The sequence below is a fragment of the Cucurbita moschata genome, unplaced genomic scaffold (assembly GCF_002738365.1).
Source record: "Cucurbita moschata cultivar Rifu unplaced genomic scaffold, Cmos_1.0 Cmo_Scf00009, whole genome shotgun sequence".
Lineage (NCBI taxonomy): Eukaryota > Viridiplantae > Streptophyta > Magnoliopsida > Cucurbitales > Cucurbitaceae > Cucurbita > Cucurbita moschata.
Window position 1 is genome coordinate 4,777,366 of NW_019268525.1, and position 11,689 is coordinate 4,789,054.

An 11,689-nucleotide genomic window follows, 5' to 3' on the forward strand; every position below is an offset into this window, starting at 1 on the left:
CCGGCTCCAGTTCTAATACTGTTTTTACGTGGATAGGGACTTAATTTAGAGAAATCAGTAGTGTTGGACACCTCACGGGCAAAGAAACGCTAGCGAAGGGGCACGCGTCAACCAGGTAAGTCACCACCCGATATTTAGGAAGAAATACTTGTAGGGTTCGCTTGGATTGTATGTATGCATGCTAGTAATTTTGCCTTAAATTAGCTCTCCATGAATGAGATTAATTAGATGAATTGTTATGATGTGTTGGGTGAGTTATCTGAGTGTTGCTTGTATGCCTTAAGCTTCCGTTGTACGTATGCATGCGTTTAATTTATGTTAGAATTGTGTATGCCGAGTTTCGGGTGCTCGATGGACGAATTTGCCCCATTGAACGCGAACCTCGTGCTCTGGGTGCTTGATGGAGGTCATCGCCCCGTTGAGCCGGTATGCCTAGTTTGCATGAATTACATACTATGATGTTAGAAGAAGATTGCATGCACCCTCTGTTAATTGCTAGGGCCCATTTCTATGATAAGATTAGGGAATTTCTTTTAGGAGCGATATGCCGTTCTAGACAGACTTAATTTTCCCCTAGAAACTTAGCGGTTTACCACGGTAAGAAAGTACCTAAGGGGGTTCATAGATTGCTAGCGTGAGAACGGTATCTATAGCTTCGTGGGAGGACCAAGGGTCCCTGATCAGTCCTTACTGTTCTTAGCCATTTCGCATGGGAAATGTGTCCCCACGTCGTACAACCCATTAGCTGCATGGGAACGGGTTGGGTCGCGCCCCCCATAGGAGGACTATATGGGCGTAGGGGTATTCAGCACACCCCTAGGCTAGGTACCATGTAGTTCTAGATAGCCATGTAGAGGTAGCGCCTCATAGAGAGATACCGACCATATTAGCTTGACATAAGGAACCTCTAGGTGACTAATGAAAGGACGATGAACCAGTGAAACCCAAGGGGCAAGCCCCAAGAGACTAAGGTTAGAACCCGATGTCCTAGAACCGAATTAGGAAACCGTGGGAGTTCTGCTAAATTAAGATGCGAAAAGAGCCTACAAGTAGGTGGCTTACTGAGTATAATTTTTATACTCATCCTTGCTATGTTTCCTTTTTTTTCAGGGGCGCGAGGCGTCGGTCAAGAGTGGGCGTGATCTGAAGGGAATTGTCACAGAGGAATGGGTTGTCCCGGGGCGTCAGTCCAGTCTTAGTCATCATTTTTGTATTCGCATTCTTTTTAAATTTATTTTCCAAATGGTCTTGTGTTCTGTGTTTATCGTTCGAAAAACTTTATTGAAATTTGATGATTTTCGCTACTTCATATTTAAATCTCTTGTGCATCTGTGTCGTGTCGTTAGTCACTGTCCGTAGTAAAATATTGGGCTGTGACACTTTGGATCCCTTAAACCTTTCTTGGGCATCTTAAACATACCCAAGTATCTTAATCTAACTTGGGATCTAACAAAATCTTCCCAAAAGTTCATTGTTCTTACCATGCCTTTCGGGAGTACTTAGTCTTAGTTATGTCCTCCTAAATTTCTAGAGGGTCCTTGGATGGGTTTGGCCTTCTTCGTCCAGCCCTTATAATTTGCTATCATGTCCTTACAATTTTCCCTTGTAGCCTTTTGACCTCAACTAATACCATTCATTCGTCCGTTTTTTCATATAAAACAATTAAACTAAAAAAAGTTCCAAATAGTTCCTTTATCAAACTGTTAGGGATCCCAATCTCGTATCAAACTTATTTTTCTTCCTTTCTTTGGATCTCTTAAACCTTTCTTGGGCACCTTAAACTTATCCAAGTATCTTAATCGAACTTGAGCTCTTATAAATTCTCCCCAAAAGTTAACCGTTTTTACCATGACTTGGGGGAGTACTTGGTCTTAGTTATGTCCTTCTAGGTTACTTGAGGGTCCTTGGATGGGTTTATCCTTCTCCCTCATGTCCTAAAATTTTGCCCTTGTGGCCTTTTGTCCTCAACTAATACCATTCGTCCGTCCCTTCATGCATAACAATTAAACAAAAAAAAATTCGAAATAGTGTCCATTATCAAAATGTTGAGAGCCCAATCTTCTATCAAACATATTTTTCTTCCTTTCTTTGGATCTATTAAACCTTTTTTCGGCACCTTAAACTTATTCGAGTATCTTAATCGAACTTGAGCTCTTACAAACTCTCCCCAAAAGTTCACCGTTCGTACCATGATCCAGGAGAGTACTTAGTCTTAGTTATGTCCTTCTAAGTTTCTTGAGGGTCCTTGGATAGATTTGTCCTTCAATATCATGTCCAATTTGCCCTTGTGGCCTTTTGTTCTCAACTAATAGCATTCATACGTCCTTTCATAAATAACAATTAAACTAAAAAAAATTCGAAACATTGTCCATTAACAAAATGTTGGGAGCCCAATCTCATACCAAACTTGTTTTTTTTTTCCTTTCTTTGGATCTCTTAAACCTTTCTTCGGCACCTTAAACTTACTTGAGTATCTTAATCCAACTTGAGCTCTTAAAAATTCTCCCCATAAGTTCACCGTTTTTACAATGACTCGGGGGAGTACTTGGTCTTAGTTATGTCCTATTAACTTCCTTGAGGGTCCTTGGATGGATTTGTCCTTCAATATCACGTCCAATTTGCCCTTGTGGCCTTTTGTTCTCAACTAATAGCATTCATACGTCCTTTCATAAATAACAATTAAACTAAAAAAAATTCGAAACATTGTCCGTTGGGAGCCCAATCTCATATCAAACTTATTTTTTTTCCTTTCTTTGGATCTCTTAAACCTTTCTTCGGCACCTTAAACTTACTCGAGTATCTTAATCCAACTTGAGCTCTTACAAATTCTCCCCATAAGTTCACCATTTTTACCATGACTCGGGGGAGTAATTGGTCTTAGTTATGTCCTATTAACTTCCTTGAGGGTCCTTGGATGGGTTTGTCCTTCTCCATCGTGTCCTTAAAATTTTCCCTTGTGGCCTTTTGTCCTCAACTAATACCATTCATACATAACAATTAAACTAAAAAAAATTCGAAAGATTGTCCATTATCAAAATGTTGGTAGCTCAATCTCGTACCAAACTTATTTTTCTTCCTTTCTTTGGATCTCTTAAACCTTTCTTGAGCACCTTAAACTTATCGAGTATCTTAATCCAACTTGAGCTCTTACAAGTTCTCTCTAAAAGTTCACCATCCTTACCATGACTTTGGAGAGTACTTAGTCTTAGTTATGTCTCTCTATGTTCCTTGAGGGTCCCTGGATGGGTTTGTCCTTCTCCATTGTGTCCTTATAATTTGCCCTTGTGTCCTTCTGTCCTCAACTAATACCATTAATCCGTCTTTTCATACATAACAATTAAACTCAATAAATTTTTATAGATTGTCCATTATCAAAATGATGGGAGCTCAATCTCATACTTTAACCCACATTTCTCGTATCCAAACTTATTATTCTTTCTTTCTTTGGATCTCGTAAACCTTTCTTGTACTTCATAAACTTGCTCGAGTATCTTAATCCAACTTGACCTCTTACAAATTCTCCCCAAAAGTTCACCGTTTTTACCATGACTTGGGGGAGTACTTGGTCTTAGTTATGTCCTTCTATGTTCCTTGAGGGTCCTTGGATGGGTTTGTCCTTCTCCATCATGTCCTCAACTAATACCATTCATCCGTCCTTTCATACATAACAATGAAACTAAAAAAAATTCGATACATTGTCCATTATCAAAACGCTGGGAGCCCAATCTCATACTTTAACCCACAATTCTCTTATCCAAACTTATTTTTCTTCCTTTTTTTGGAACTCTTAAACCCTTCATGTGCTTCTTAAACTTACCTGAGTATAATAATCCAACTTGAGCTCTTACAAATTCTCCCCAAGAGTTCACCGTTTTTACCATAACTTGGGGGAGTACTTGGTCCTAGTTATGTCCTTATATGTTACTTGAAGGTCCTTGGATGGGTTTATCCTTCTCCATCATGTCCTTACAATTTGCCCTTGTGGCCTTTTGTCCTCTAATACCATTCGTCCGTCCTCTCATACATAACAATTAAACTAAAAAAGGTTCGATATAGTGTCCATTATCAAAATGTTGAGAGCTCAATCTTATACCAAACTTATTTTTCTTCCATTCTTTGGATCTCTTAAACCTTTCTTGGGCACCTTAAACTTATTTGAGTATCTTAATCCAACTTGAGCTCTTACAAACTCTCCCCAAAAGCTCACGGTTCTTACCATGACTGGGTGGAGAACTTAGTCTTAGTTATGTCCTTCTAAGTTCCTTGAGGGTCCTTGGATGGGTTTGTCCTTCTCCATCATGTCCTTATAATTTGCCCTTGTGGCCTTTTGTCCTCAACTAATACCATTCATCTGTCCTTTCATACATAACAATTAAACTAAAAAAAATTCGATACATTGTCCATTATCAAAACGTTGGGAGCCTAATCTCATACTTGAACCGACAATTCTAGTATCCAAACTTATTTTTCTTCCTTTCTTTGGATCTCTTAAACCTTACTCGAGTATAATAAAACAACTTGTGCTCTTACATTCTCCCCAAAAGTTCACCGTTTTTACCATGACTTGGGGGAGTACTTGGCCCTAGTTATGTCCTTACAAGTTACTTGACGGTCGTTGGATGGGTTTATCCTTGTCCATCATGTCCTTACAATTTGCCTTTGTGGCCTTTTGTCCTCAACTAATACCATTCGTTCGTCCTTTCATACATAACAATTAAACTGAAAAAAGTTCGAAATAGTGTCCATTATCAAAATGTTGAGAGCTCAATCTTAAACCAAACATATTTTTCTTCCTTTCTTTGGATCTCTTAAACCTTTCTTCGGCACCTTCAACTTATTCGAGTATCTTAATCCAACTTGACCTCTTACAAACTCTCCCCAAAAGCTCACGGTTCTTACCATGACTCGGGGGAATACTTAGTCTTAGTTATGTCCTTCTTAGTTCAGTTCGGCAGAACGCGGGTCTCCAAAACCCGATGTCGTAGGTTCAAATCCTACAGAGCGTGATTCAATTGTTGTTGTTGTTAGATCAAAATTAGACTGAAATAATTCAACAGAAATCAAAATTTTACCTCCTGCAAGTAGGAGGTCCATCAAAAAAAGAACTTTGGGTGGGTTTGTCCTTCCCCATCATGTCCTTATAACTTACCCTTGTGTCCTTTTGTCCTCAACTAATACCATTCATCCGTCCTTTCATACATAACAATTAAACTAAAATAAATTCGATAGATTGTCCATTATCAAAATGTTGGGAGCCCAATCTCATACTTTAACCCACAATTCTCGTATCCAAACTTATTTTTCTTCCTTTCTTTGGATCTATTAAACCTTTCTTGGGCACCTTAGACTTATTCGAGTATCTTAATCCAACTTGATCTCTTACAAATTCTCCCCAAAAGTTCACATTCTTACCATGACTCGGGGGAGTACTTGGTCTTAGTTATGTCCTTCTAAGTTCCTTCAGGGTTCTTGGATAGGTTTGTCCTTCTCCATCATGTCCTTATAATTTGCCCTTGTGGCCTTCTGTCCTCAACTAATACCATTCATCATATCTCCTTTCACACCTAACAATTAAACTAAAAAAAAATTCAAAAGATTGTCCATTACCAAAATGTTGGGAGCCCAATCTCATACTTTAACCCACAATTCTCATATCCAAACTTATTTTTCTTTCTTTCGTTGGATCTCTTAAACCTTTCTTGGTCACCTTAAACTTACCCAAGTATCTTAATCCAACTTGAGCTCTTACAAATTCTCCCCAAAAGTTCACAGTTCTTACCATGACTTGGGGAGTACTTGGTCTTAGTTATGTCCTTCTAAGTTCCTTTAGAGTCCTTGGATGGGTTTGTCCAAGGCCTTTTGTCCTCAACTAATGTCATGAGGTCATCTACTTATTACGACATTCGTTCTTCTCAACAATCTTCTTAACATGTTTTATTGAAATTACATGTTTTTCTTGGTCATCCTTGTGTTTCCTTCTCTCTTGGAGCATATTTTCTTCCTCATGCCCAACTAACTTTGACATAATCAACCTTGTTCCTTTTTGTACAAGTCTTATTGGTGGGTTCTCTTATGGTCTAAAGTGCTTCTCACCTTGGTGTCACGAGGTTCCTTAACCCTCGTAACTATACTTGGCCTTGTAAAGTAAAGACTGTTTCTGACTGTCTATAGTCTTAGTTCTTCCACCTTGGTGCAACAACCCTAAAGTTAACCTAGCTCCCAAAATCCTAAGATTTTCTTCGATACCACTCTCTCACGACCAAAATTTCACAAGTCGCGACTATGTAAAAATTTGGAAAGACAAAAAGACAGTAAAAATTTTCGCGTTTAAAACAAAAACATAAAATACATTTTCTTCAAAATAAATTTTATGAGTTTAATACATTGGGCCCAATAAACAAAACAACTTAAGACATTCAAGAGTTGAAAACTCGATGTGGTTCTCTATGGCACCTGCTCTAGGACCGCTTCCATCCTTGATCAACTCCTTCTGGTCACATGTGATAAACATGCAAGAACTAGAATAAGTACAAAGGCGCAATAAATAGCCTACTTGATGGCTATTAATCGTGTCTTTGGTAGATGTTAGGGTACCATACTCATTTCTTGTCATGTTTTTATTCTTGTTCGGAAAACTTAGGTCCTTAGGTTTTATTCTTCGGTTCTTAGTTCTGTTATTCTAGTGTTTCCCTTGTTTTCACAAACCTCTTTTTGTGATCCCTTTATTCCTTGATTCCTACACAATTGTCTTTGATTCAAATTCTTTCTTACCTATGGCATATGACAACTTATTCAACCATTTTTTGCTTTCCAATTCCAACAATTGTTTGCTTTCCAATAACATGTAGTCCTCCATTTACCACACACTAGCGGATTTTTTTCCACTTTGAGTAGAGATATCTTTTTCCACTTTGAGAAAAGATATCAACTAGATCTATCCCTCCTATGGTCTTGCCCAATCTACGGGTTGTAGTTCCATGGTGAAAGAGCTTATTTTTCATCGTTTTTCGGATTTTGAAAGGGATTTTCTTTGGTTGAAAGGAACATTACGATTTTTAAAGGGATGGGAAAAGCTTGGGGTGAGGTGTAGCCTTATTGGATCACACCTTTGTATGGGAGGGCATGTGCAATTTTTTGTAATTACCCTTTTAGTCTTATTTTGTTTGATTGGAGCATCTTTTAGGTAAATTGGGCTTTTCTTTTTTCTTTAACATTCATTACAATCATTTATTGTAGTTTAATCTTTTACTCTTTAAACAAAAACATAATATCAATAGCACAAGGAACATAAAAAATAATAATAAGAAGAAGAAGAAGAAGAAAGAGATAATAAAAGTTATATATAGGAACTAACCTTCGATTGGGAATAGATATTGAAGATAAAGGCTTTCAGCCGAAGGTCAACTCCTTGATGTTTTAGATGTTTTAGGACCACAACATTGCTAAAGATGCAACTCCGGTAAGAACTAAGCCGCATATATGTAGTTCATGACGTCAAATAGAAAATTTCTTACGTGATTGGAGTGTTTAAAGTAGCAACCGGAGTTGGATTCCTCGTAGAATGGCCTCAACTTTATTATCTCCATCTATTCCCTCCACCACTTCCATCTGAAATTTTTATAACATAGTTACTCACCAAAAGCTATAGAAAGTGAACATAACACAAATTTGACCCAAAAGTAGAACTAATTCTAGTTTGTCAAAATGTGAATAGAATATAATTTTAAATAATATTTACAAGATCCAAATTTGGTAGGCTAATCCATAGCTTTCGTGCGCGGGTTAAATAAGCACCAAATATCAACTTTGAAAATTTGTGTTTTATTGCATATGCATAAAATAGTCCAACATGGTTTATCATGAATAATTTTGTAGTGTTATTCAATTGCCAAATCCCTTTCAAACATTTTTGCACCTTGTCAGGGGACTTGCAGCCATATAATAATTTCTAATGAAGCAAGCTTGTAAGACACAAAATCTTCTTAAGCAACCACATCAGAAGCAGCTTGTTTTATACCGAAAGGATTGTTGGACGAGCTAGAAACTGAAAGAGCTCTTTTTCATCTTTAAAATGGTAGAAGACTAGAAGAGTTGTTCTTGGTTTTCAATATTCAGTGGGTTTTCTACAATGCTATCAAGGACAACATTTCTCAAGTACTTATTGAACCCTCTTTGAATTCAAAGGCCAATTGACCATGGATTAAAGCAGTATACGAGCACCCAACCATACCCTCTAGTTAATTTCATCAATTTAATACAAGTTTAGTAAGAACAATGGCTTACCTCTGTGTATTGTGGTACCCTAACTGTTTGCAACAAACTTTACATGAATCCTACCGTCCTGCATGATATAATCAATTAAAAAAATAATTATGTATTAATCTTCAATACAAATAAATCATTAAGTTTGACAAATAAATGGTTAAAGTACCTTCTATTTCAACAAACTGATTGTTATCCAGGCAGTGTATATCTCTATATCGTTCATCGTCATGACCTAGAGGTTAATAAGAGCAAATTTAGAACCAAACGACTCATTCTCAAAAACTCCGGTAGTTGAAAAGCAAAATTATTCAACCCAACCAACTTGATCGATCATAAAATATAACTAGTTTGAAAATCCCACCGGCCTCAGTGGCAGGACGAACTGCTTTTCTTTTGCCCAAGCAATCACTTCATCGAGAGCGACTGCTTCGTTCTTCCGCTCTCCGTTATCGGCACCAATCTCAATGACATAAGAGTTCGTCGTCTTCCTCTCTTCTGCCAACACATAAATTTGAATATCAGGTTTGTCCCCTGGCTCCTCACATAGAGAAGAGATAGAAGATGACGGAGAATGAAACGAGAAGTCCAACATAATAATCACGTTACCATGGGAGCAATGAACCTACTAAAAACGCCCTAATCCTCCGTGATCGAAGCCACGAAAAATACAAAAGGTGTCGATAACAGGCAGAAACGAGAAAAGAAAGAACAATCCTTTGATTAACCTCGGAAGTTCTCCAGTGAACCCCTAAATCGGAAAAACCTCTGAAGTTTTCCAATAAACCCATAAATCGGAATAGCCGGCTGTGCCCTTAAAATTTCAAACCCAGAACAGAATTGGCAAGACCAAAGTACCCATAAAACTAAGAGACTGAAATAAGGTTACTTCACCTCTATTTTTCACCACCGAGACGATGCGAGAAACTCCTTTCGCTTGTGCTCTCTCTACTCCTTTCGCTTGTGCTCTCTCTTCCTCCGATTGCCTGGTAGACCTAGCGTTTGGTTTCGGCAACGAACACTCAAAAGGGAAGAGGCCGTTGATGGAGCACTCGGATACTAGTGTGAGAGTGTGCTGAAGAAGAGAATGCGAGTGCGGGGGGATATACATAACGAACACTCTACTCCTTTCGCTTGTGCTCTCTCTTCCTCCGATTGCCTGGTAGACCTAGCTTTTGGTTTCGGCAACGAACACTCAAAAGGGAAGAGGCCGTTGATGGAGCACTCGTACACTAGTGTTAGAATGTGCTGAAGAAGAGAGTGCGAGTGCGGGGGGATATATATAGCGAGTGTGAATGCGCGGAGGCCGGGCAACGGCTCTGAAGACCGCTTGACGCCAGCTAAGGGCGGGTAACGGCTCTGAAGACCGTTTGACTTTGACCGTGGAAAACTCTCGACGATGCAAAGGTTGAAGTTGAAGGTTATATTTCCGAACTCACAAAACCCTTTTTTTTTCTTTTTTCTTTTTTTCTTATTTAGTGTAGGTGTGGAACCATTCGGTGTAATCTGCCGCGTGGCAGTGACTGAAGAGGGCCCAGAAGGAAAGCAAAAGAAAGAAAAATGGGCCCACTTTAGTTTAAGGCCCATTCAATGGACACCAATGACGTGGCTATAAGTTCCAAATTCTCTTGATTATCTTTCTTCATCGTTTTTTTAATATATTGATTAATTGAACTAGGTTACCTAATGGTTTGTCCATATAAGCTCTTACCAATAAAAATAATCAAAATAGTTCTATCGACAATTGATGCACGATTAACGTAAAAATCACTTAAGCTATAATATATTTTATAGTAGATAAACGTTTGATCATTTGATAGATATTAAAATCACTTAAGCTATAATATATTTTATAGTAGATAAACGTTTGGTCATTTGATAGATATTAAAAGATATGCATTAAATTTTAGGTTAATTCTTAAGATTAGTTTGTTTATTTTATAAGAATTTCTTTTAGAATCTTACCTGAATCACTTAATAATTTATTTCAAAATTTATACTAATTATGTGAACATTATAAATGGCACAACTTTAAGTGAGAGTTTATTTTAAAGAATTTATATAAATGAAAAGGGCATTTTATAAATGGCACATTTGGAAGGTTCAAGACCTACGTATTTAATTTGTTTTTAAAGGAGTCAAGTGTTCAAGACCTACGTATTTAATTTGTTTTTAAAGGAGTCAAGTATTTATTTACGGCGGAAAAGATGACTTGGAGCTTAGAAAATTAATTTTCCTTATTTTCCTTGATCGTTTCATTTTGAATGTCAAAATTATAGAAAATGACATTTAATCATCCATGCCAAATTTTATTTTATGATTTCAAAATAATTCTATGTCCCCACCAAATCACCCTTCTTCTTTTTTTTTTTTTAATAATTATTGTCCTAAAGTCACCATATTGTCCATTCAAATATCCTTCCCATTAGCAAATATCCCATTGAATATGAAATTACTAGCAAACATATTCATAAAATTAACGGTGCTGATATTCGTATGACAAATCATCAAGCATAGGTTAGGTGTTATTAATAGAACGTCACATTTCTATTCAACTTTTTAGAGTTCCCTGCTTTTTCTAGACAAGAGAAGGACTTATACTCAGGATTGTTTCAATTATTCAAAATCATGTGGGATTCTTACAACTAATAGTTGCATGCTATCAGATCTCTAACCAACATGAGGATACAACTCTTTCCTTTGTCCTGCTACCCTCCTGGATTGAGCCTTCACGCTCTTCCTCGCTCAAGCTACAGATCGAAATAGAGGAGGCTAAAGAATCCCTTTTCCTTTGCCTAATCCAATGTGCTTTCATTAGAGTTGCTAGACAAATAACTTGGCAAATCAGTCCATGTAGAGAAAATTGGAAAATTTACAACTTTCATATGAATCAAGCCCAGGTCGAAAGTCTAACATTCTAATTCCTAACGACAGATCTCGTTCGGGTTTTCAACTTTCTAAGATAGCACATATGTGATCGTTCAACTTCAACCAGTGGCTGGATTCACTGTGGAAATTTGATTGGCGAGGCACATCAACTCCAGTGCACATGAAAGATTAGCGGTAAAGATCCTGTTTAGCATATATTTGTCTAGCGGCTGAAATTCTTGGAAGTTGTAATCAAACAACATTATGAAACAAACTCTCTAAATGTTCTGAAATTTGTAATCGACGTGTGACTTTTAACAAGTACAGCTGATTACAGAGAATTCCCTACCCAACATCTGTTGTACTAAAAGAAAAAAGAGAGAGCTGATTACCAAATCCTCCAGCTACTACAAATCTTATGAGAGAGTCTGAAAGGGAGAGATAGAGAGAGAGAGTTGTAAAACATTAAGTAATAGAGAAAGAGCCTAAAGGTCTTATGTACTTGAGCAAAAATACTCCGGGGGAGAAACAAAATTGCAAAAAAAAAAAAAAAAAAAAT

General features: G+C 37.4%; 2 long non-coding RNA genes across 5 annotated transcripts in view; both read right to left on the bottom strand.

Annotated features, from left to right (window-relative positions):
- LOC111447461 overlaps positions 1-9,667 on the bottom strand; it is a 17,262-nt gene extending 7,595 nt beyond the window's left edge. For 2 of the 4 annotated variants that reach the window (XR_002711270.1, XR_002711269.1), the window contains exons 1-4: positions 9,157-9,666; positions 8,627-8,760; positions 8,284-8,341; positions 7,515-7,608 (exon numbers count right to left, since the gene is read on the bottom strand). This is a non-coding gene — a long non-coding RNA (uncharacterized LOC111447461). Of the gene's footprint in view, positions 1-7,514; positions 7,609-8,283; positions 8,342-8,431; positions 8,498-8,626; positions 8,761-9,156 lie in introns of all 4 variants that reach the window. The other 2 variants (XR_002711271.1, XR_002711268.1) reach the window with 2 other exon arrangements.
- LOC111447462 lies at positions 1,100-7,337 on the bottom strand. Its single transcript, XR_002711272.1, has 3 exons — positions 4,495-7,337; positions 3,508-4,150; positions 1,100-3,144 (listed from the first exon to the last, which is right to left on the bottom strand). It is a non-coding gene; the product is annotated as an uncharacterized LOC111447462 (long non-coding RNA).
- Positions 9,668-11,689: the final 2,022 nt, after the last annotated feature.